Source organism: Ixodes scapularis, unplaced genomic scaffold (genome assembly GCF_016920785.2).
Source record: "Ixodes scapularis isolate PalLabHiFi unplaced genomic scaffold, ASM1692078v2 PGA_scaffold1__304_contigs__length_218370807, whole genome shotgun sequence".
NCBI lineage: Eukaryota > Metazoa > Arthropoda > Arachnida > Ixodida > Ixodidae > Ixodes > Ixodes scapularis.
Window position 1 is genome coordinate 163,827,527 of NW_024609846.1, and position 23,947 is coordinate 163,851,473.

Here is a 23,947-nt window from a genome sequence, read left to right on the forward strand (position 1 = left end):
CACTTCCTGGGAGACGAGCGAAGCACAGACCGATCGGGCGGCCACAAGTAGTGAACACAACTCAAACTGGTGTCCAAATGACAACTCTAGAATATTCTCTAAACACCTGGACCTATCAAAGCTCCCGATGGTCTTAAAAAACGCAAAAAAGAACCAGGGACATGGCACGCACGTGCACACGGGGACTGTTGAAATCGGGGTCGCCGCCTAGCCATTGCCGGCCCGGCTGGCTATACAACATCTATACGGAATGATAGCACCGACAATCGAAAACCAACGTCCCCACGAGGCCACGGCGCCATGGCAGCTACGGTTGTGTTATGCTCAATCTCACTCGAGAGTTGAATTTCCGACCCTCGGTGTCCAAAAACGTACTCGCGTCTAAGTTGTTCTCGTTGATACCTCCAGCCTCACTGTCACGTGACCCAACCCGCAGGAGTAGCATAAAAAGCCGTCGAAGAAAGGAACGCGACGGACAACCGTTGAGGACAGTCTTGGGTTAGTAACTTCTAAAAAGTAATTCGTTACAGTTACAGTTACTTTCAGAAAAAAGTAGCGAACTTACCATTCCAGTTACCGCAACAAAAGAGTAACTTGTTACAGTTACAGTTCCTTTTAAAACGTAACGACGTTACTTTTCAGTTACTTTTCTATAACACAAAAAATAGGAAAAACTAGAAAACACGCTTCACCAAGTTTTATAGCATAAAATAAACAGTACGCTTTTTACTTCATATTTTAACTTAGCAGAAGTTGCTTCTCGAAATTAGTCAAATCAAAATAAAAAACATGCGCAGTGCGGAGTACAGGCGATAATCAAAATACGAAACATGCGCAGTGCCCTCCGAGTGTATTGTTGTTTCACGGTTGATTCACCCGATTAAAAAGCGTTTCCACAGAAAACAGAAAAACCACAAAATAGATAGTGCTTCAAGACACTAAGATGTAAGTGTTCAGTCACAAAGTACAAGCGCGTGCGTAAAGATAACTAGGTTTTTTTCATGATATCTACACGTGGCTATATCCGGGTTGTGACTCGCTAAAAAGAACGTATTCACAACTTTGTGCAAGGCCAACTTGACACTCGAAATGTCGGAATAGACGATTTGGAAAGTGCAAGGAATATCGAAATTGTACTCGATCAGTGATATATTATTCATAAAACACTGGAAATTAACGACAAAAGTAACGTCGTTACTTTCATCGTTACCTCAGAAAGAAGTAATAGGACTCCAGTTACAAGTTCCATTTTAAAAAAGCAACTCGTTACAGTTACAAGTTACCAAAAAAGTAACAAAATTACAGTAACGCGTTACTACCCAAGACTGGTTGAGGGGAAGAAAAAAAAGAAAACGTGGCTGGCGTTTTTTGTTTTTTGTTCGCGCCGCGTCAAGCGTTGAGGGAGAGGGAAAGTAGAAGAGAACGTGCATTGCAAAGAAGCAAACTGTCAAGGGGAGCCTTGCGGAGAAGCGCACTACCAGTTCAGCTCATGTCGACGCTACTTGAAGGGAGAGAGGGAAGCGCTATGGCTTTAGATCTAGGTGGCGTTGGCCGCGCGAGCCTCAGCCGATTCTGGCACAAGTAACGCCACCTCGTGGTCCAGTGGCAAACCGTGGGTTTTGGTACCTTTCGTGTCGCCGACGTGTTTTGTACTTTTCGTGTGGTCGACGTGTTTTCACCCAAGGGCTTTGGAGGTCGACTGAACGACGAGGCAAATAAGGCTTTCGCCTTAATAGAACAGTACGTATACAGACAGAACGCATTCATTGCTAGGGTTTATTTGTGCGCATGTACCCCTAAGCTTGACAGTGGGGTGGAAGCTGCGTGTTCGTTGGACCAGTTACGTGATAACTAGGGTTCTGTTTTCGGATAAATAAAAATAAAATACAAAAAAAACACTCTTTGGTACATTTTCCGTCAATTCGAATTTATACGAAAAACTTAATTTCAAGGTGACAACGAAACAAAAACCCAAAAATGTGGTATTTTACAGATAAGCTTCATAAAATTAGATAATCAGTGGTCCTGAGGAGATGCTACTTAAGTTCGTTTTGAATTCTCGAACTACTGACAAAATGGGTTTGCCTTTTAGCTCGTGAAGTTTCCTTCAAGACAACGGGTCATGGTACCCGGACTTTATATAATTTGTTTTCAATATCTTTTTTTTTTTAAATTGGGAACACAGTGAAATTAGCTTTGAATTTCAGAGAAGTGAGAATCTATCAGTAATAGACTACGATAAATCCAAAACTTTTCAGCGAAAAATTAACTCCAAAAAACACCTTGCAACTGTCACGAGAAATAAACTCCAAAAACACGGAATCCTAGTGATAACTGTCCCGCCCATGCCCACGCCCAGAGAAAGGAATCAGGCGATGAAAAAGGAGCGGACGATTGTTTTTGCGAGCGCGTAGCCGCACTGTGAGCTGAGGCAGTCCAAACCGTAGAAAAGGAAAAAAAAACTGGTGCCCTCCCCTCTTCCCCCTATAAATGAAAAACTAGAAAAAAAAAAAAGGAAATACAGCTTTGACGTATTCCTGAAAATCTTTCTTTTCAGAGCGCAGCTCTTATGCGTCCGTTTCCGGCTTGAGCGGCGTCGCCGTCGGCGTAACCGCCCGGTGCATGATGGGTAAATTTCTCCGCTAAATTTAGCGGAAAATTTTTCTCGCTAAATCTAGCGGAAAATTTTCCCCGCTAAATCTAGGGGAAAGTTTCCCCGCTAAATTTAACAAAAAATTTTCCCCGCTAAATTTAGCGGAAAATTTTCCCCGCGATAATTAGCGGAAAAATTTCCCCGCTAAATTTGGGGAAAAGTTTTTCCCGCTAAACATAGTGGGAAATATTTTCCGCTGTTAGCGGGGAAAATTTTCAGCTAAATTTAGCGGGAAAAATTTTCCCGCCAAATTTAGAAGGGAATTTTCCCCGCTAAATCTAGCGGCAAAATTTTTCCAGCTAAATTAAGCGGAAAAATTTTCCCGCTAACTTTAGCGGGGAAAATTTTTCCCTAAATGGGAGGCGAGCAGGAGAGGAGGAGGGGCATAGCCTCTTTTCCCCACCTTCCCCTCCTCCTCCTCAAGAGCTGTGCTCTAATTCGGCGTTACAGGGAGTTGTAAACGGCTTTCATTTTTTTATGAAGACTCAATAACAAATTTTCGGAAGTATTTGTAAAGTTATTTTGTACTCCTTTTTGCAACAAACCTACATTACAAAATTTAATTTTTTTTTTTTTTTTTTTTTTTATCGCGAAAGCCAATTACGTTTTGTCGGACGCTCGTTCTCGGCCCAAATGAAGCACTAGAAGCCCGAACCAGATGCCAAAGTTTGAGCACCATTCGTTATTTTATTCAGAGGTTCTTTGATTGCCTGACATTTTTAATGGAAAAATTGCGACCGGCATAGCTCTATGAAGCCGGTTACCGAAAACAGGTGAAAGTGGGCACCACTTTGCCTGTTTTCTCTCATAGAGGGAATAGCCCTGCTACGAGTTCCTTGATTCCGAATTGTCTCTTGATGAACCGGGCCGTATCTCGAAGACAGGATAGAACGATCAGTAGAATATCGAGATTTCTTTCTTCCTCGGACATGCACGTTTTCTAGCCGCTCGTGTTGGTTTTTCCACACATTGCCTTTATGTGATAACGTCTACGGCGAAACACCCATGACCTTCAGAGCTGCACCCTGACAACAAACTTAAACGTGACCTATATGAGAACTAATCTTCTATATTAAGATTGCGAATTGGGTAAATTGGTAAACGTTAGATACATGATGAAAACAGCTCAAACGACGAAGAGGGAGTGAAGACAGCAAACACTACAGGACGAAGCTGTTCTCGCAACTAAAGTTTTATAAGAGAAAAAAAGAAAAAAACGGCGTAGCCGAAATTGAATATATCAACAAACACGTACTCATCTATAAGGCACGATAAAATCTTCGGAGCTGAAAGGGTTCACACAAAGCTACTCATATTAGCTTAAAAAAAAAAAAAAAAAAAAAAACTTTTTATCTGACAGAGCTACCGACGGCACAGTGTCAAGCTGTCAATAAATTGTTGTTCTTTTACGGGTGTTCCATGTTCTGATTCTATACTTGCGGCGCGATTAATAGACAAAATGGGTGATTACTAATTTCTTAGGAATATGCCCAATAAACTTCACGAATATAAAAAGGGGACATTTTTTTTAATGAAGTGACGAATTCTAATTCTGTTGAATTGCCACATGTAACGCTAAGCTAAGCTAGGAAAAAAAATTTCGGTGACTTTTTTCTGCATCCGCTTAAGGGCCTGTGAGCTTTTCTCCGCCACATCGTTTCAATAATACCGTCTTTGTGACACTTGACGTCGCCTAGGTCAAATGCACTCGCAAAAAGAAAAAAAAACTATTCCTTTTTTTTTTTGCTTTTTTTACGGCCGAAGTTTCAGTATAGTTTAGAAACCTGCACAGTCTCAAACTGATTTGAGTGTGAGGGCCAGGTACTCCTTTCACAAAAGTCCAGGGCCAACGTAAGGCAGAAGCCAAGAGATTTCATTGAGAAGGAACCTCGTGCTCTCTGCTTTTTGTGAACTTTCAGTTTCGTACGTGTCGTCTTTATCTTTTTACGTTATTTATTTATTTATTTCAGTACACTAAATACCCGAAAGAATTGCATACGAGAGTGGGACAAACAAGATAGTATGCAACTAGGAATATACAAGCACTATAAACTCTACAAACGCGATAAAAAAAAAAAATCGTCATCGTTTTAGAGCAGGGAAAGTTAAAATTTCGTAAGCTAGAGGCGTTTCTGAGTCTATCTGTAGAAAGAGAGAGAGAGAGAGAAAGCCCTCGTCCCTTTAAACATCTCAGCAGCTGAAACTACGTGAGCTCCTTTACAAACCAAATGACAACCATCCCTCCTTCGCAGAGTCCCAGTGTGTTGTTATGTATGTATTTCAACAGTCTCAATTGTGACGCATCGTATTCGTCACTTTCACGGCTTGTAGGGGGCGCACTGGCGCCTATCAAAATGGCTGTCATCAGATGATTGACGTAGAAGAGCAGTACGAGGATGGGTCTGCGACACGTAAATAATTCTAGTTTTGCTATGCACGAGCAGTATTATAGCGTTATTTTTTTTTCCCACGTCAGATAGGTGTAGGCAAGGGGTGTAGCAGGATAGCCTCGCGTGCAGAATCCTTGTCGCAAACGCCCAGCGTTGTTAGCCCCACGTTTTAAAATCCCTGCGTTCAATTACCCCGTCTCGTGTTCCCCACGTACTCGAAGCCATGTTATGAGGGGGAAACGAAATAATTAGAGTCTAATTATTTAACCAAATGATTGAAATATATGTGCACTACAAGTTTACATGGTGTGCTGATTAAGGAAAAGGGATGCTAGTTAAGAAGGCTATTTTTATCACCTGATCTATGAAGTGGAACCACCTTCTTTATTTGCCACTCTTAACCTGATACACCAAAAGCAAGAGATTGTAAAAAAAAGAAATCGTGGAAATATATATTGATATAACTTTTGGTATTCCTAGGTGAGAGATTATATTCCGTACACAAAAAGAAGATATATTTAAGTTATCGTCAGCTTTACAATCCCGATACAGTGAATAACAAGGACCCCACTGGCACACAAGGTGCCAGCAGTCTTTATATTTACAAAACGCTTTTAGAGGTATATCACGTAAAATAGTGGCACATTGATTATTTGTAATAGCAACACCAGTGAGCGAAAGTGCGCTTCTTTTGTTATCATTCATAACACCCCGAAAGTGGTTTCTACGATTGAGTAACATAGATGGTAAGGTCACATTAAAAAAAATAATGTTTGCTTTTTTAAATAATGTTGGCAAATTTAAAAGCATCCTGGTCTGCGTTGTAGCTTTCTCAACGTGCGCGATTACAGGAGAGCTTTGCTGCACAAACCACATTTATTTCTATTGTTAAGGCGCCTACGTTTTGCATTAAACTAAAGAGACAGGAATTAAAATTAATATACCTATACGGAATAAACAAGTTACTTGGAAAGAATAATTTATTTTTAATTACGGTATAATGGCTTTCAACCGAACGTTCCGAAAAATTAAGAAGCAATTCATCAAGGAAGCCTGCTAATTCCTGTTTATTGCATCAAACGTTTGCATTACTATAGTCAGATAACTGTTTTGTTGATTTATTGGAAATAGACATTCAAGTAAGTAAGCCGAAATGTAAAATAAAATGGTCGCCAATACCCGGTAGGTAGGCTATGGAAGAGGAAAATGTAAAGTCAGAAGAGAGAATGAGATCTAGTGCAGTGACGGTAAAATAGGTGGCTCGGGTGGGTTCAGCAACAAGTTGCAGAAAATAAAATCCAAACAAATATTTCGAAAGTCAGAAGAGATTTAAGAATTCTAAGTAGCAATTGGAAATGCACCATACCACTCGATAAAGGGAACGTTCAAATCGTCGAGTACAAACAAGTGTGCAAGAGGCAACCTTGTTGTAATTTTGCGTAACGCATCATACAAGTCAGAGCAAAAGGAAATGGACGCATTAGGTGGACGATAACAGGCACACAAAACAAAAACATGCCTAAGGGGAGAGTTTAAACACACGCAAACCAGTTCAAATTAGGCAGCAATATCTACATGATAACATTCAAAGTTTCCATGTACTGTGATTAAAACCCCATCTCCACGCCTATCAACTTGATTTGTTCATAAGACAACTTTGGGCCCTTACCCGAAGTGAGGGCAAGAACTAAAATTGCAACGCCCTGCCAATGTACAGGAATTTTTAATAAAACGAGAGGACAAACACACTTTCGTTCACATTCTTCAATTCACTCGGTAGTTAATCAAGCTGCGCATGCCTAAAATATACCTTCATTGAAGAGTTTTTGCTTTCCTGGCAAATTTTACGGCGTCATTCTAAGTAAACACTCGTGCTATTTTAGTGAAAATATTTTTGAAGGCGAAACTTCTCAGCTCATAGCTTTATCTCTGGTTTTTTCTCCTCTGCGCAAATGCCAAAGATAAAGCTATGAGCCACATGCTTATAGCATTATCTCTGGAGACGACCGACGAGTGTCCTTGAGATAGAGCTATGAGCTACAATGGGAACACGTTGTAAGAGCACAGCGACTTTTTGAGTGGAAATGAGTCGGCGACAAGATATTATGACGATAATAGTCCCTGGAGAAGAGAAACAAGGAGGACAAAGGACAAACACAGCTAGGTGTCTGGAGCACAACAAGAAAAAATCCTCCTGGTCTTGGTATCGAACGAGGACCAGGAGGACCCCTACTAACTCAGCTAACTAGGAGTGAGACGTCAGTAGAGCAAACGGGTTTTATAAGCTGCCACCCGTCTAACGCCAACAAGGGTGAACGGCCTGCATTTCTGCTCTACTGACGTCTAACCCCTGGTTAGCTCAGTCAGTAGAGTGCTGCAGTGGAAATAGAGAGGTCCCTGGATCGGTACCAGGACCAGGCGGATTATTTCGGTCGCGCACCAGTCTCCCAGCTGTGTTTAGAGATTTGTGTTTTTTCTTTGTCCCCCTCGTTCCACTTCTTCATGTATTATTATCGTCATTCTTGTCCAGCTCGCTGGTGCCTTTACATTATTTGCATTATAATCGAGATCATTATTGGGCATGCCATTTCTAGCGCTAGAGATATGGGAACGGGGAATCGTAGTCGGTTTGCTGCAAGTTCCGGTCCGTATACGGCCCGTGGGCTGCGTGTTTCAAACCCTAAATCAGGAACACAAAAATGCGTAAATATTGTAGGAATTTTTTGTCTCCACATCTGCCAAAAATTAAAGTACGCTAGATACTAAAACCTGGGACAGAGGCAAAAAAGGGGGAAAAACGCAACGTTTTAGTTTGTTGGTTAACAACCAGCTCGCCTGCTTAATAGCGTTGTCTTCGATTATCATTCCTGATTCAGTCTTTTTCCGGTGTACTTCGTTATATTTGTCTCAGCTCATGGCGGTTTCGTTATTTGAGACATCGTGTTTGTACCCCCTCATTTAGCCTCCGTTTCAGGTTTTAGTATGACGATTAACCACCAGCTCACCTGCTTAAAGGGGCCATAAAACAAACTTGGGACTGGGATAAATTAAATTAGATTGGGATTTTACTTATAGCATATTGGGTGCAGTGGGCCAAAAGAGAGAAGGGAGAAAGTCAAAAGCCTGATTTTCGGTACGAAAATTTGAAAACATTGCGGGCTATTTGCACACCCCCTTCTCTTCGGAACCTCTCTGCATTTTCACTGTGATACATCCGGGGTACCCAAGGCACGTCACCCGGCCGCAACGCACGTCGCCAGCCCCAACGCAGGTCACACGACACCCGACATCACTATATGCCCTTCACCCCTAAGCTGACAGTGCGGTGAAAGCTACGCGCTTGCCGGACCAATCAGGCGCTTCCCTTGCATCCCCTGACCTCCATTCTCTACGCGTGGTCACGCGGCAAAAAATAGAAGTGTGGCTGGCCCAACGAGCACGTAGCTTTCACAGCACTGTCAGCTTAGGGGTGAACGGGGTAGCAAAGCAACTTTTGTCTCAATTTTGAGCGACGGACTAATCTTCTAAGGGAAGAATGGCGATGTCCGGGTGTACAAACGAGGGTCGAAGCAAGGGGGGATTTCCTCCTTCTCGTTCCTTGAACTCTTTAGTGACGCTGCGTGATTTGTGAGTTGAGGAGGAAAGCTAAGAAGGAAAAAGTTCAAAAATCGTTTCTTAGTTCCTTTAAAGAGACACTGACACCCCCCCCCCCCCCCAATTTTGTTTTCATTTTTTGCCAGGCGATTTATTATGGTGTCGGAATACTACCCTATTAATATTTTGCTACAGAGTCACGTATTTCCTTTAATAATGAAAAAAAAAAAACGCAACTCCTCGAAATCAAAACTGAAACCCCCGCACCGCACGGAGAAGTAGAGAGGAGCGAGTGAGCGTCAAAAGTCACGTAACTACACCCGACCGTGTGATTTTTTTTTTTTCTTCCGCGATGCAGAGGAAATGTGTTGCGTTATCCGTTTGCCGTGCGATTGCCTTGCAGTTGTGTTTGTTCCCTTCGCTGTTCTGTACTTCAAGATGAGTTGTTTTGTACATTAAGGTGCTGGCAATTAGCATTGAGTGCCCGTGGTGAATTCCCGTGATCGGAATACATTTTAGCGCACAAAAAACAGGGACAAAGAGGCGAGAAACAGACAGCACAGTGCGCTACTAACAACTGATTTTATTATGTGAAACGACACTTTTATACCATCTGAGTTTCTGATTTTGCTCCATCACTAGCCAACCCGGTGCCAGGCCGCGTCATTGAGGAACGCACGCTCCTTGTCCAGTAAATCAATTGAGGCCACGCTGACACATGCTGCACCACCCTTCCTAATCTCATATGCCTCGATTATCTCCCTCACAGTTTTTTCCTTGTGCCGTGCCAGAATCTTGCTCTCGGAAAACAACGGCATACACTTGCACCTTTCACAATGATCAGACAGATGACCGTCCCGATAATTTCCTACTTTAAGTTTGTGCTTCCTCAGCCTATCATTAACACATCTACCTGTCTGACCTATATACTTGTTTCCGCATGATAAGGGGATCTGATATACTACTCTCTCCGCACATTCAACGAAGGGATCCCTGTGTTTTACCGCGCAGCCAGAAGGGGCCTTACAAAAAGGATCTGTCATCCTACATAATCTACTAAGTTTGTTTGGTGCGGAAAACACTACTTTCACGTTTGATCTATTGGCCACCTTTTTCAAGCCATGCGCCGTTTTGTGAATGTACGGTATCACCGCGACCTTCTGTTTATCTCTGACAACTGTGCTGTCTGTTTCTCGCCTCTTTGTCCCTGTTTTTTGAGCGCTAAAATGTATTCCAAATTCCGAAACCAACTAGCCCAGCAATCGACCCCGTGATCGGCTCCGAAAAGAATACTCCCAAGATGTTGCGTGAAGAGCTGTCTCACATTTGCTGCATCTGAAAGTGGCATTATGCGGCAGAAGTGTGAAAAATTTAATCCCATACCATTTAGTACAGCGACGTATCGTCCACAACCATTTTTTTTTTTAGGGATAATTGTAAAAAAATATGTAAACATTTCAAAATATCTGGAAAAAAAAATGGTACGCCCACCTAGGTATCGAAGCCGGGCCCGTTGCGTGTAAAGCGGACGTCTTTCCACTGAGCTACTGAAGGAACTGTTACGTCCGTAGTAATGCAGCCGGTCGACTGTGTGTAGGAAACTTTGCTGCCGATTTTTTTCCAGTGGCAGTACCTCGCATTGGCCACATTCAAACCTATAGTCGGTGACAGGTAAAGAACGAAGTGGGGGCTCCTCCCACCCCTTTCTACTTCAGCGGAGCGAACGGTGGAGAGGAGGTCGCCTCCTCTCCAGCATTCGCTCTACTAAAGTGGAAAGATGTGGGAGGATCTTCCACTTCGTTCTTGACCTGTCATCGACTATAGAAAAGAAAACGTTCGCGTGCGTATTCAACCCGAAGTACGCACTTCGTGCTTGACGTTTGGGCGAGCGATGTCTTCAGCCACGAGAAGGGACGACGGCTCGGCGACGTCTTCGTGCAATCGGCTTGCTGGTCGGGCGTGTCGTTCGGGATCAATATCAATTTTTTTGATCGGTCAAAACCTCCTCTTTCGAAGGAAGATAGAATTCGCCTGTACCATAAATGACAGTTCTAAAGTAGAGGTCCCACGCCCGTCGTCCGCTGCCACCCGCGAGTCCCACGAAACGCGAAACGACGCCATTTTTAGAATTATGTAGTGAACGCACAGAATGCTTCCGGTTGTCTGTGCAACCTTTTTTTTCTTTTTCAATCAACGTATTTCCAGCTTTTTAGAAGCCACAAAAAAAAATGGGCTTCATAATTTTTTTATAATTTTAGTATTGACTGTGCCTTCAATGACTTACGACTTTGATTAACTTTGGTGGTCGTGTCTAAACCTTAGAAAACGGCCCGTAACCACGGAAAAGAGAGTGAGTGCGACTCCGTCCAGTTCTCGATCGGCTGTTTTCGGACGGAAAGAAACCGAATTTCGAGCCGCAAATTCTGTTCTGGGTAGTTGGGCTCTCATACGTCACGTACAACTAAAAACCTCGGCGAGCATAAATACTTTGTCAGTGTCCCTTTAATAACGTTGTTTTAAGCTGAGCTAACTTTTCTTTCGCCAGGTTGTACTTTGAGGGAGTTTTACACATCTGCGTGCCAACAACATTTACATTTAGGTCTGGTACTCTCTCCTTAAAACCTACACCTAGAATGTGTATTTGTCTGCGTTCATTAATAAGAAAGATTAGCGGGATATTTTCTCTACCTGTCGTTGAAGGGCAGTAAACAAGAAAGAACGCGCGCATCATCCCGCTACATAGGTCCCACTCCTTCCCGAAAAGAGCTTCGTTGGCTTCGACCTTGGGGCACGATACAGTCAATAATCCCCCCTCCCGTGGTAGTGCCCATGGTCCCCCAACTTTTGAGAATCCCCCAGATTCAGCAGACATCTCCTATTGTGGGACTGGTCTTCCCCAGTTGGGCGGTTTCTCGTCGGCGCCGGAGGCATAGAACATCCTCCTTCGCCTCTGGCGGCGGGATTTCAGGCAAAAACCTATCCGAAAACTCTCTCCCCGGCGAGAATACCACCCGGGGGAGGAGGGGCACCCTCCAGGAACGTCAGACAAAGCTCTGACGCAAAGGGTGGAAAGGTGGGCGAGTTATTAGCGATACATGACGCGTCCGGCGCGCAGACTGAAACTGAGCGTGTGCGCGCGCAGGAACACCTAGAACCACGTAGAGCTGCCAAACTACATTACGACATTTTCATGGACAGTAAACGCCATCTCGGAAGAAGCAGAAACAACAACAACAAAAATAAAGGAAGCAGACACCAATTTTCTTTTATTCTTATAAATTTAATTTTTTTTATTTAATTTTATTTTTCTTTTGCAGGAAAGAATGTGGCTGGGGCAAAAAGCTGGAACATGTGCAGCTTGACAAGGCCCCAGCTCCAGGACAGCAGCGCGCGTACAGGGCTTTGTTCAAAAATCAAATCTAAAAGGAAAACATTCTTCAAGTTCAGAAAAGCAAAAGACATTAACAAGATTCTAATGTAACATATGATATCAATTGACACCGTACACATACAACACGAAGCCTGAAATTCACAACCTCAACAGTATCAACAATAAAGCTTCAAATGGTAAGCTATGGCTAAGATCTGTTTCAACATTCAGCTTGTTCAAAAAAGATGGAAGTGTGTATGTAAGCGATGTCAGTCCATAATTTGTCCGGGGGGTGGGTATACTCCACTCGTCACTTCGCCGTGTGTTTTAAACACAACTATTTTTATTTAAATTTGCTACTTGTAGAAAACAACTATATTTATTTTTTGTGCTGTTTTATAAGATACAAGAAGGCGGTAGTAATGTAGGTGTGTTATTCTGACAACACTAAAACGGACAAAGAGAGCATCTTTATGGTAAAAATAGGACACATTTGCAACCACTCTTAGAGATTTTTTTTGCAGAGCTAGAAGTTTGTTTATATTTTGCATGGTAGTGGTACTCCATACCAGGTGACAATATTGAAAATATGACTGCACGAGGCCGTGAAAAATTATTGACTTAACAAATGAGGTGAAAACTGTACGGTACCGGGATAGAGTACCAACAGCTTTTCTGGCTTTTTTATGTATGTATTCTATGTGCTCATTCCATGATAAATTATCTGAAAAGATTACACCTAATATCTTGAATGATTTTATTATCTCGATTACCTCCCCGGCTATGGTGATATTTGGGTTAGAATGAATTCCAGTCACGTTTTTGGCTCGAAACAGCATGCACTTAGTTTTGTTTATGTTAATACGTAATCCATTTATTTCCGTCCAACCATGAAGCTGCGAGAGCATCTGATTCGCCCTTTTTTCGATGTCGTCACAAGTCGTGCCTTCCAAAAATAATGTAGTGTCATCCGCGTAAGCTATTACTGTGCAATCTCGACCCCCCCCCCCCCCCCCCCCCCCCCACTGTGCTCAATGTCATTAAATCACTGTAATCACACAACAGATCGACTTATATCAATCACCTTTATATCATAAGGTTCCGCATTACATCTAGAAGGGACTGAAGGGGATATTTTTTTTTTATTTACAATTAAGAAGACTTTGTAAATTTTCCTCGAACAGAGAAGTGCCGAACTATCCTATACTGGCAAATTTAGCGATTTTTTAATACTATACAAATGCTAATTATATATTTGTCCGGTTGAATAAATCAAAAACGTGTCAATGGTCATTAGAGCATAAATGGAAAAGAGACCTGGGTGCAGCGTTAGTCTCCTGACAATTTTTAAAAAATGGTGCAAAACTGCATGTACTCTCTATGGGGCTTCAAGGTCAGTTTTCTGTCCTTTGTGACAAGATCAACAATGTCAAAGTAGAAGATTCAAATTCTTTAAACACTAAAATTGTTGCACAGCTCCTTTAAACTGAGAATGAAGTCTGAAAATTCGAACGACTGGCTTGTGCACTAATGGCCAGAACTGGGTGGGGCTCTTGACAGGTGGTGCATGCAAAATGTCATTTATTTCTTCTAGCTTAAAGGGGTCATGAAACAATTTTCCAACTTTTTCCTGTTTAGCTTTCCTCCTCAACTCATAAATCGCGCATTGTACCAAACAGTTCAAGAGGGCGGAAAGTGGAAAGTCCCCTCTTGCTCGGACTCGCGTTTGTGTGCCCCGACACAGTCATTCTCCCTCTAGAAGATTAGCCCGTCGCTCAAAATTTAGACAAAAGTTGCTTTCTCCACCACGTTTACCCCGAAGTTGACAGTGCTGTGGAAGCTACGTGCTCGTTGGGCCAGCCACACTTTTGCCTCGCTCTCTCGCGCATACCCACGCGCGGAGAATGATGTCCGGTGATGAAAGGGAGGCGGCTGTTTGGTCCGGCAGGCGCGTAGCTTCCACCGCAATGTCGGCTTAGGGGTGAAGGGAATAAGTGAGGTCCGGTGTCGTGTGACGTGCGTTTGGGCCCGGTGACGCGCTTTGGGGACCGCGAATGTATCACAGTGAAAAGGCAGAGAGTTTACGAAGGAAAGGAGGTACGAAATAGTCGGCTGTGTTTTCAAATTTTCGTACCGAAAGTCATGTCTTTGACTTTCAACCTTTTCTTCTTTTGGCCCACTGAACGATATGGTATTAGTAAAATCCGAATCAAGATTGATTTATCCCAGCCCAAAATTCGTTTCATGGGCCGTTTAAGTCAGATCGTGGTTACTTTTCCTGGATATTTAGAGTACTTCTGGTCGTATATCTGTGGGGTACTGTTGTACACTTACTGTACTTTTGTTCTCCAAAGGAACCATGGCCATGTAGCGCGGTTAAGAATGGGGTACCCACCAGTTTCTTTCCAACACTACTTGGTGTCTGCGGACGGAGAACCCAAACTGATTACTAGCGCTTTGTTTTGGGGTGATACGGTTGATCTAGGTTTAGTGATTTATAAACTTGTGTCCACACTCCTGGAGTCGCAGCTTTGAAATATGTGTCCCCTATTGCAGAAACCAGTAAGAATATCAAACTGGATAAACTGGTAATGTAACCAGTCAGACTGATCTACCGTGCAATCAAACCGTCAAACACGCCAGGCTGGACTAACTGGTAATCAAACATGCCTAACTTGGAGGTCAAATTATTTAACTGGCATTCAGTCGGGTGTAACTGTTTAATACTCTAGTGGCGTGGGCACTCAACCACAGTTAAGTGTGACTCAAATCAAACATATAAGCGGATAAGTGTGCCGTGCAAATAGTGTAAAGAGTCTGGTCCAACTGGCCGCTCTGGTTCAAGTGGAAATAAGACTACTGCTATGGTAGCCAACCTGAAAGGTGAGTGCCTATACATTTTAATAGTAATAAAATCATCCTTTTTTAGGAATCGCAAGAGGAATTTACACACGGGAGTGGACATGCATATAAATATATAAATATAAAATACCACGAAGGCAACAATAACTCGCACTAAAACACTAATCTAATTTGAAAAGTTAGAGAGGAGAAGGGCATAGTAACTGCTGCAAATATATTAGTGTTATTTATAGAGACAAATGTGGTTAGGTAGTGCATTCAATTCTTTTATTGCCAGTGATACTGTACTCATTTATAAGGAACTATGGACAAATAAATGTCACTTAATTTAGGAGAATGGTCAAGAATGAAAAATTCGGGGAGGAGTTGATTGCAAGAGTTCCTTGACATGGCTGCTGTGATAAAAGATTCGATGAAGAGCGAAGCGGCATACACGGTGGCAGAGAGATAGGTGTCTAGACTATCTGACTGGCGTAATCCAGATTGCTAGTTAATGGAAATTATTCAGAATAGATAAAACGAAGCGATCTATTTTGAACGGTTTCTAGGGTATTAAGCAAGATTGCCATAGGGACTTTATAAGGGAAGCATATTCTCGCTTTAATCTTACCAATGTAGTGTAGGCTAGTCGTTTTACTGAGCGCATCGCTAGTCTGGGACTAAAACGCAAATATCCGAGAGTAGGGTTAGCCTCAGCAACTAAAGAGTTATATCAATAGTCCATAATAGATCAAAAATAAGAGAGACTACCAGATATGCTAGACAAGGCCTCACTGGGACGGTAGCAAGATGATATGGAAATGATTTTATAAGTGCACGGCTCGAAAACGGAAGGGACTTATATATATTAGGATGTATAGCCATTTTCCATTTTTGGCACCCTGAGTTATTCATGAGAGCCTTGCTCCCTAAAGTTAGCTGATCATTGTGGGAATGAATATGTTTGTCAGTTCGCAATCATCAGCGAATACCCGCACCTGGGAAGAGTTGTTATTATGAAGGTTATTAAAGTCTATTCGAAATAAAAAAAAAAAAAATTAAAGACGTTTACAATTATCTGTAATGCCGAATTGGAGCGCAGCTCTTGAGAAGGAGGAGCACGGCCTTTACAGTACGCACTAAAAAACGTTCGACGCAGGAAGTCTCACCTGCTACTTCTGATCAGACGCCATGATCACTTTGAAGTGGATTCAAGGCTAACCCCAATGCTGGTAAACGTTTATGGCAAATCGCGTTGAAGAAGTTTAAAAGCTGACAGGAAGCTCCCACTTCAGGTATTGCCCACAAAAGGATAAACGGGCTAACTTACTCACTCGAGGGACCTCGGTCGAAAGGTTGCGCACTTCCCAGGCTTGGTGGGTGTCCCAGAGTGGCTTCGTAAACCAATTTATGAATGGCCGTCCCTTTCCTTCGAGGAAGCACGGGAGGAACAGGAAACCAACATATCAACTATTGCTGTGCTACAAGCCAGAGCCAGCTCTTTCGAACCAATCTTAGAACTAGATCGCTACAGCAGCCTGCAAAAGATACTACGAAGTGCCGCTTGTATACATCGTTTTGCTAACAATTGCTCCAGAAAAACATTGCTGGATTTTCACCTTTCCGCGAGCGAAGTAACCCGTGCAGAAACGTACTGGATCACCAACGTTCAAAACGCTGTGTTCTCTGAAAAGATAGCGTCACTAGGAGACTAACAGAAAGTCAGTCAAGGCTCTGAAATAGCTGAAATTAACCCGTTTCAGGATGACAAGGGAGCACTGCGTGTAGGTGGGAGATTACAGGAATTAAGCTGACTTAAAGAAGTAAACGTCTTTTCATTTTACTAGACAACCACCGCTTAAGTGCGAAACATATGTACGGCGAAACCGTCCGATCCGACGTGCGAACTGCCGAAAAGACCTTCGGGGGTGAGGGTTTTCGTAGCACCGCAGAGCGTCGAACACATTCGCCTCCGACCGTCGTATTGCCTGATCGGACGTCGGATCGGACGGTTTCGTCGTACATGTGTTTCGCGCTTTAGCGAGAATAATCAAACAACTGCACACTATCGAGTTCTACATGGAGGAGTTGTCGATACACTAACGCAGCTGCGTGAAAGATATTGGCTAATTCGAAGAAGACAACTGGTAAGGAACATATACACCACTGCCCAACATACTCGAGATATCGGCTCAAACCAGTGTCAGCACCTACAGCTCCCGGCCTGCTGATCGTGTCGAGCCGACAAACCCTTTTGAGTAGTAGAAATAGTTTTTGTGGGGTCCACTCCACACCAACAACCTACCCCAATATTCAAACTGACCCTATCTTCATTTACCCTTCCAAGGCATTCGACAAAGTTCCTCATCAACGTCGTTTATTAAAACTTGAACATCTTATTATTCACGCCTCTTCTGTTAACTGGATCTCCGTTTTCCTGATTAATCGCACCCAGTACTCTTCTATTAACAACATGAAATCTCCGACCTGTACGGTATCGTCTGGAGTCCCTCAATACTTGGCCCTTTTAGAGCGCGGCTCTTAGGCCCCCGTTTCCGGGTTGAGAGTCGTCGTCGTCGCCGTCACCGTCGCCGTCGGCATAGCCGCGCGTTGCACTACCGGACGTTTCCCACAATGACGTCACACGTGACGTCACGTGTAACGTCACGAGGGTAAACTTTTTCCTCTAGATTTTTCAAGAAAATGTTTCCGCTAAATTTAGCGGAAAAATTTTCCGCCAAATTTAGTAGGAAATTTCACCTTCGTGACGTCACGTGACGTCACACATGATTCCACTCAACCCGGGAAAATGTTTCTGCTAATCTTTGCAGAAAACATTTTCCGCTAAACGTAGGGGAAAAGTTTTTCGCTAAATTTAGTGGGAACCGTTTTGCGCTGTATTTAACGGGAAAATTTCCCCGCTAAATTTAGCGAAAGACTTTCCGCAAAGTTTAGCAGGAAAAGTTTACCCTCATGACGTCACACGTGACGCAACTCCCAGGGAAATTTTTTTCGCTAAATTTAGCGGGAAAATTACCCTGCCAAATTTTGCGAAAAACAATTTCTCCCAAATTTAGTGGGAAATTTTACCCTCTGGACGTCACACGTGACGTCACGGGAATGAATGTGATGTCACGTAAAATTTAGCAAAAAAGCTTTTCCACTCAATATAGCGGAAAATTTTCTGCGCTATATTTAGTGGGGAAATTGACGTCATGTGACATTAACACCAATTGAGTCTTCCCGCTTAAATTAGCGGGGAAGTTTGCGCTAATTTTCCCGCTAAATTTAGGGGTAACATATTGGTAAATTTCCCGCTAAATGGGAGGGGAGCAGAAAAAGGTCTATTGGGACGCTGTCTGCTTTTGTGTGCTGTCAATACCAGGCCGATTGAGTCAAGGGAATCCGCTTTCCAAAGACCTGGCCATGCCGACAATTATCGCGTTCATTTAGGCTTAGGAATGGCCAGAATCGAAAGACTATCATAAAAATTCGGCACAGTCATTGCTCATGCTTTGCGATTTAAGTGAGGTAAGGCAAAGCGAAAGCCTCCTGCTTCATTCGTTGCTGACTAACGCGCCGAATATTGCAGCTACAACGACATATTGTCACGAATGACAATTGATGAGGCGATGATAACTAAAGAAACTAAACGTTTAATGGGGCAAACTTGAGCCCAAAACAAAAATCGAACAGAAGAAAACAGCAGAGCGTCGCGGGCGTCGATGTCGGCGAAACCGCAGGATCGAGCGCTGGGGCGAGACCACGGTGTGCGAGACTGACTTTGGCTCGCCACGCGAAGCCCCTTATGTACACGCGTGGGCTTCTGGAATAATCGGCGTAGAAGGTTCGACGCGTAGAACATTCGGACCTGGAACAAGCCCCGGCCCCACAACAGGATTCTCGAATTTTCCAGAAAACTAGTTGCACGAATAACCAAAAGACACGTCGCTCCCAGGAATCGAACCTTGGCTTTTCGCGTGGGAGGCAGGCACGATAACCACTAGGCCACGCGCGCGCTGCCTACTTGGCCAGCTGCGCGCGCGGCAAAATTAGTTCCAAAGCGGGCGGCCCTCACTCACCGAGGAACCGCCATGTCTCCCCACATCCCTACCGAGCCAGTCACGTGATTTCAAAATCCCTCTCCTAGGTACTGCGGTTAACTTTAGCCGCGGATAGCGCTACGAGCAAACGGGCCCAGGAGTGCAGAAAAATCGATGGAAGGGTTTGTGGAGAGATGTGTTTATAGTAACTCTTGATAGTACATCAGCAACTACGTTATGCTGACTAGAATTGTGCCGAATATTTGTGGTGAATTCAAAAATAAAGGCAAGATATCTGATTTCACGGGGTGAGTGCCTGGCACTTGACTTCATTGCGTAGGTGAGTGGCTCCTGGTCAGTATGGATGGAAAACTGACCACATTCCAGTAGATAGCGAAGGTACCTGACCGACTGGAAGATGGTCAGAAAATCTCGGCCGAAAGTGCGATAGTGTCCTCCAGCTGGTGATAAGGCTTTGAAAAAAAATTCAATTGGACGCCTTTGACCATCAAGATACTATTGAAACACTGCTCCAACTGCCATGTCAGAAGCGTCCACCATCAAAGGCGATGGAGCGTCACTGTGTAGATGAGTCAAAAGAGTTGCATCAGCATGTTGTTCCTTCACGCTGGCGAATGCAGCAGCGTCTGCACCGTTTCACGAGATCGGTGCAGTCTTGAATATGACTCCACCGAGAAGGGAGAGAAAAGAAAGGAGTAGTTTCAGTGTCGTTTTCGCACCTGGTAAAAATCGACGATAGACGTTGAGTATGCCGAGGAACTCTCTTAGTTTGCTTCCTGTTGTTGGGACGGGGAAGTCTCTGATCGCATGAACTGGAGATGTGAGCGAGTTTACTCGATTCTTGTTGAGATGACGAAGGAAACCAAGCTCAGGCACACCAATTCCAACCCTTCTAAGTTGTATAGCAACGCCGTATTCGCCTAATATCGAAAATATTCTTTTAAGATGTTTCTCGTGTTCTTCTGGAGTGTGGCTGAAGACAAGATTGTCGTCCACGTAGGCAAAGCAAAACGAGAGTCCCCGCAGAACCTTGTCGACAAAGAGCTGAAATGTTTGCGCACCATTGCGAAGGTCAAAAGGTATTTGCAAAAGTTCAAACAAGTGGAAGGGTATTATGATTGCTGCCTTGGAGATATCAGAGGGCTCTAGCGGGATCTGGCGATATCCTTTGATGCGGTCTATTTTGGAGAAGATTGTTGAACCTGCAATAGCAGCAGTAAAGTCATGAATGTGAGGGATGGGGTAGCGGTCCGGGGTTGTGTCCTTGTTGATAGCCCTATCTCCACATGGTCCATAGTCTCTTGTCTTTTTTGGGACCATGTATAATAGAGATGACCAGTTGCTAGACGAAGGGCGTACAAGGCCTAGTTCGAGCATATGATCGAGCTCGTTCTTGGCCACTTGGTTGCGGTCCGGACCAAGACAGCGGTGGTAGAAGTATACTGGAACACCAGTTATCCCGATACAATGTGTTTGACTGTGTGTTTGACTGTGTGTTTGACTGTGTGTTCAGTTACAGACGGTCGTATGAGGGCGGGATATTTTGAAAGAGCTTTGTGCCATTGAGACTTAATCGTGATAGCCAAAACGAAGGGACTAGGCAGTAGTTCTTTTTTATACAATCCATGGATGCAGAGTCCTGTTTCCGCGTCGATAAGCTCCGTAGCCGGCGTTTTATAATAAGGTTGAAGAACCGAAGGAAGTGTGCTCCAATAATAGGACGAGTGACTTCGGCGATTACAAACCCCCATCGGGACATACGGCGGAGACAGATATCTAGCGTGAGAGTCCTCTTTCCAAAGATTGGTATGAGGAAACCATTTACCGCTTGAAGTGAGGAACAGGCTTGACGGTGTCGGTGATCCTCTGGGTTTGGGGGAATTGTGCTAATCTCGGCGCCTGTGTCAACCAGAAAATACATTTTCGTGTTCTTCTCCGTGATGAATAAAAGACGGCTTGCATGCGTGGTGCGAAAGTTTCCTTGGTCAGCGCAGGGAGGAATACAACAATGGGCGAGTTCACCGAATTTTTGGTCATATCAGCATAATGGGCTGCCTTCGGCGGAGGGAGATCGACTCGCCCGGGGGCGATATTTAGTGATCTTGGAACGTTACATGATGAAGAATGCTCGGTTAGACGGAGGAACGATACCTGTGAGGAGAGTTGGCCCACCCTTTTAGAGAGCTGAAGTACGATATCGACGATTTTAGGGAAACGGTCACCCAATGTTTCGCAGGATGCCGGCTTGGTTGAATGGATGGCCGAGATAGCAGGTGCATTTGCCTCCATAATTTTATTTTATCTGCCATGCGAGCCAAGGCCACAGTAGATGTAGCCTATGAGGCAGACAAAATCATGCGCACGTTGTTCGGGAGACGCTCAAGAAACATTTCTCGAAGTATTTAATCCCCGAGTGCGTTTGGTCCGTCATCGAGCAGTTAATGCGTCCGTCGTAGAAGTCTGTCGGTTTCCGATCTCCCAACTTTTGGGCCGTCAAAACTTGTTCCAGACGGCGTTATTCGGACGCTGTTGGGCGGCGATTCAGATAGCCCTTCAGGTGATCGTATGGGTCGTCGGTTAGAGCAAGAAGAATAGTAGAACATCTCTAACAACCGCGGCGGTAGTTTGTGGTAGTGCGGCCACCCCGAAGTCGAAATTGGATCTCTGTAAGGAGCTTTGGTTTGCACGGAACAGGGCCTCGACGTGTATAAATCCGAGTTCCGCGTCGCAGTCCCACAATGATGGTAACTGAAATCTTACGGCAGAAACGTGTGTGGCCTGCAAAGGAGGATCATCGGAGGGGGGGGGGGGGGGGGGGAGAGGGGGGAGTGGCGGGCAGTTTTGACTCAGAATAGATCATTTCGCCGGCAGCGGGGCAGTAGAGTTCAGGAGTCGTAGTCCGGGTCACCACTTGTAATCAGAAAGATTATCCTCCGCTATCAATAATAACTTTTTAGTAATCCCAGTTATCGGGAAGTGATGTAGTGAAGCTTCCCCGTGGAACGTTAAAATTCTCGTGTTGGTTGCCTGTGTCTAATGTCTCCTCGAGACTAGTGTCACGGGACATGGGCGCTGGTCAACACTAATGGTTCCCTTGCAGCGTTTTTTCGCCACCTGCGCGTTCTTTGGATCGCCACATTGTGCATTTAGTTTGCGCTCGTTGACAGAGAAAATTCAGAGCGGCATTCTTCTGAGGAGAGCCGTATATCGACTGACTAAAACAGGTCATCTACAAACCAACAGCAAAACGCCCCCCTCCCATTTTTCCAGCGCACCGTCTCTTCCTTGTGAACGAGGACTTGGCCAAGAAAAACACTCCAAGGAGGGACAGAGCGGAAACGGGACGGCTGAAGTGGAGGGAAGGGACCTCTTTTTCATAAAGGCTTTTCTCGTGCACGCCCGTTTCCCCTTCGCTGGCGCCGCGTCACGTCAGTGCCACCACGGGAAGAGACGGGGCAATTTCTCCTCACTTTCCGTAACTTGTCGCGGGCGCCCGGAACACAATGGTCAAGCGGCTTCCCCGAGGCATATATCCTGAAGAAACACGTGATCACTCTCACAGATCTGTTCAAACGATTTTGATGGGTCCCGTGGTTTCACGGGAAGGATTGGGACAGACCCCACAGGCCTCTCAAAAAGCTCTTGAAAGGTACGTCAAGCCCCTTAGAAAACTTTGACGGTCTGTCCTGTCCGGTTTGTTGCTTCCTTTTGTACCTTTTTGCGCTGTTTTACATTATTAGGTTTTGACGGACATCTCAAACATGTCAAATATATTTATTGGTGTGTTAAAACAATTTGAAAATCCTCCCCATAGACGGATTTTCAATAGGGATCCGATCGTCTGGAAATTATGCTGAAGCCTTACTGTCAGCAAAAAGGGGCTAGACGTAGTTCCGAAGGGCACTCGCGCAATCCTCCATTCCTGCAATACTGGTGGGGCGCCGACAGTTCCAGGCGTGCTCGCATACCACAAAAAAATGAAGAGCTTCCCGATTTTCTGCTCTGACTGCAATTTGCATGAATGCCTTTTAAATGTTTGCTGTCATTGCAATATTTATAGTCCGGAACCACACCAAGATCTGCAGCAATCCATCTCACAACTTCGGGCCTGTCTCCAGATGAGCATTTATACTATCTTCTCTGTTTATGAGACGATGCATCGAAACAAATTATCATCTTTGTGGTGACGGTCTTTCTCTTAGCACTGCATGATGCGCCATGTAGTAAAGATGTTTGGTCTCGTTTATAACGGTCCCTTTTAACACATCAGAAATTACTTCAGTGTGATCGTCGGGCAGGTACTGGCGTATCGCCTTGTCATAGTTTTCTAGAAGGATTTTCCCCCTGTGCAGCTTGCAAATTAGCCCACGCAGTATAGCTGCTGCAAGCCTTCCGATATTGTGCAGCTTTTTTTTTTTCTTTTTTTTTGTGGTTTGTTTTTAATGAAAGACACACCCATACCACCCCAGGCTGATACTAACAGATTTTAGAATATTTAGAGCTCGTTGTCTTTGTACGCTGACTTGTCCATATAGTCTGAAATTTCAATCTGCTCCACGTCCCAAAACACTAACAAGGTATTTTCTTCGCTTCCTGAATGCGCATCGATGAGAAGTGCGTACGCCACCATGCTGGAATGATCGGTCAAGAAGCATGATGAATCGGTGGGTCCTTGCATAGTTCGCATGAGACGTGTATTGACAGCCATGATTGATCAATCAGCGTTTCGAACGGCTTCTCTCTTAATCTTCCAGAGCTGGTAGGCGCCAATCAATAAGCTGATTCCTTGTGCGTCGTCGGTTTTCTAAAAATGGTATGCACCGGCAAGGGTTTTGACTTGCTCCATGAGAAATTGTACACAACCTTGATCTACATGAATCTTCTCGATGCCATTACAAAGGTGGGGTACATCAACCACTTCTAAAACGCACTCTGTTTGATGGTACGGGCTCTTAAGTCTCACTTGAACCAGCTTCCTTGGTTGTTTTTGCGACTGGGCTGACCCGAAGATGCTGACGTTGGGGTCCGTCCATCT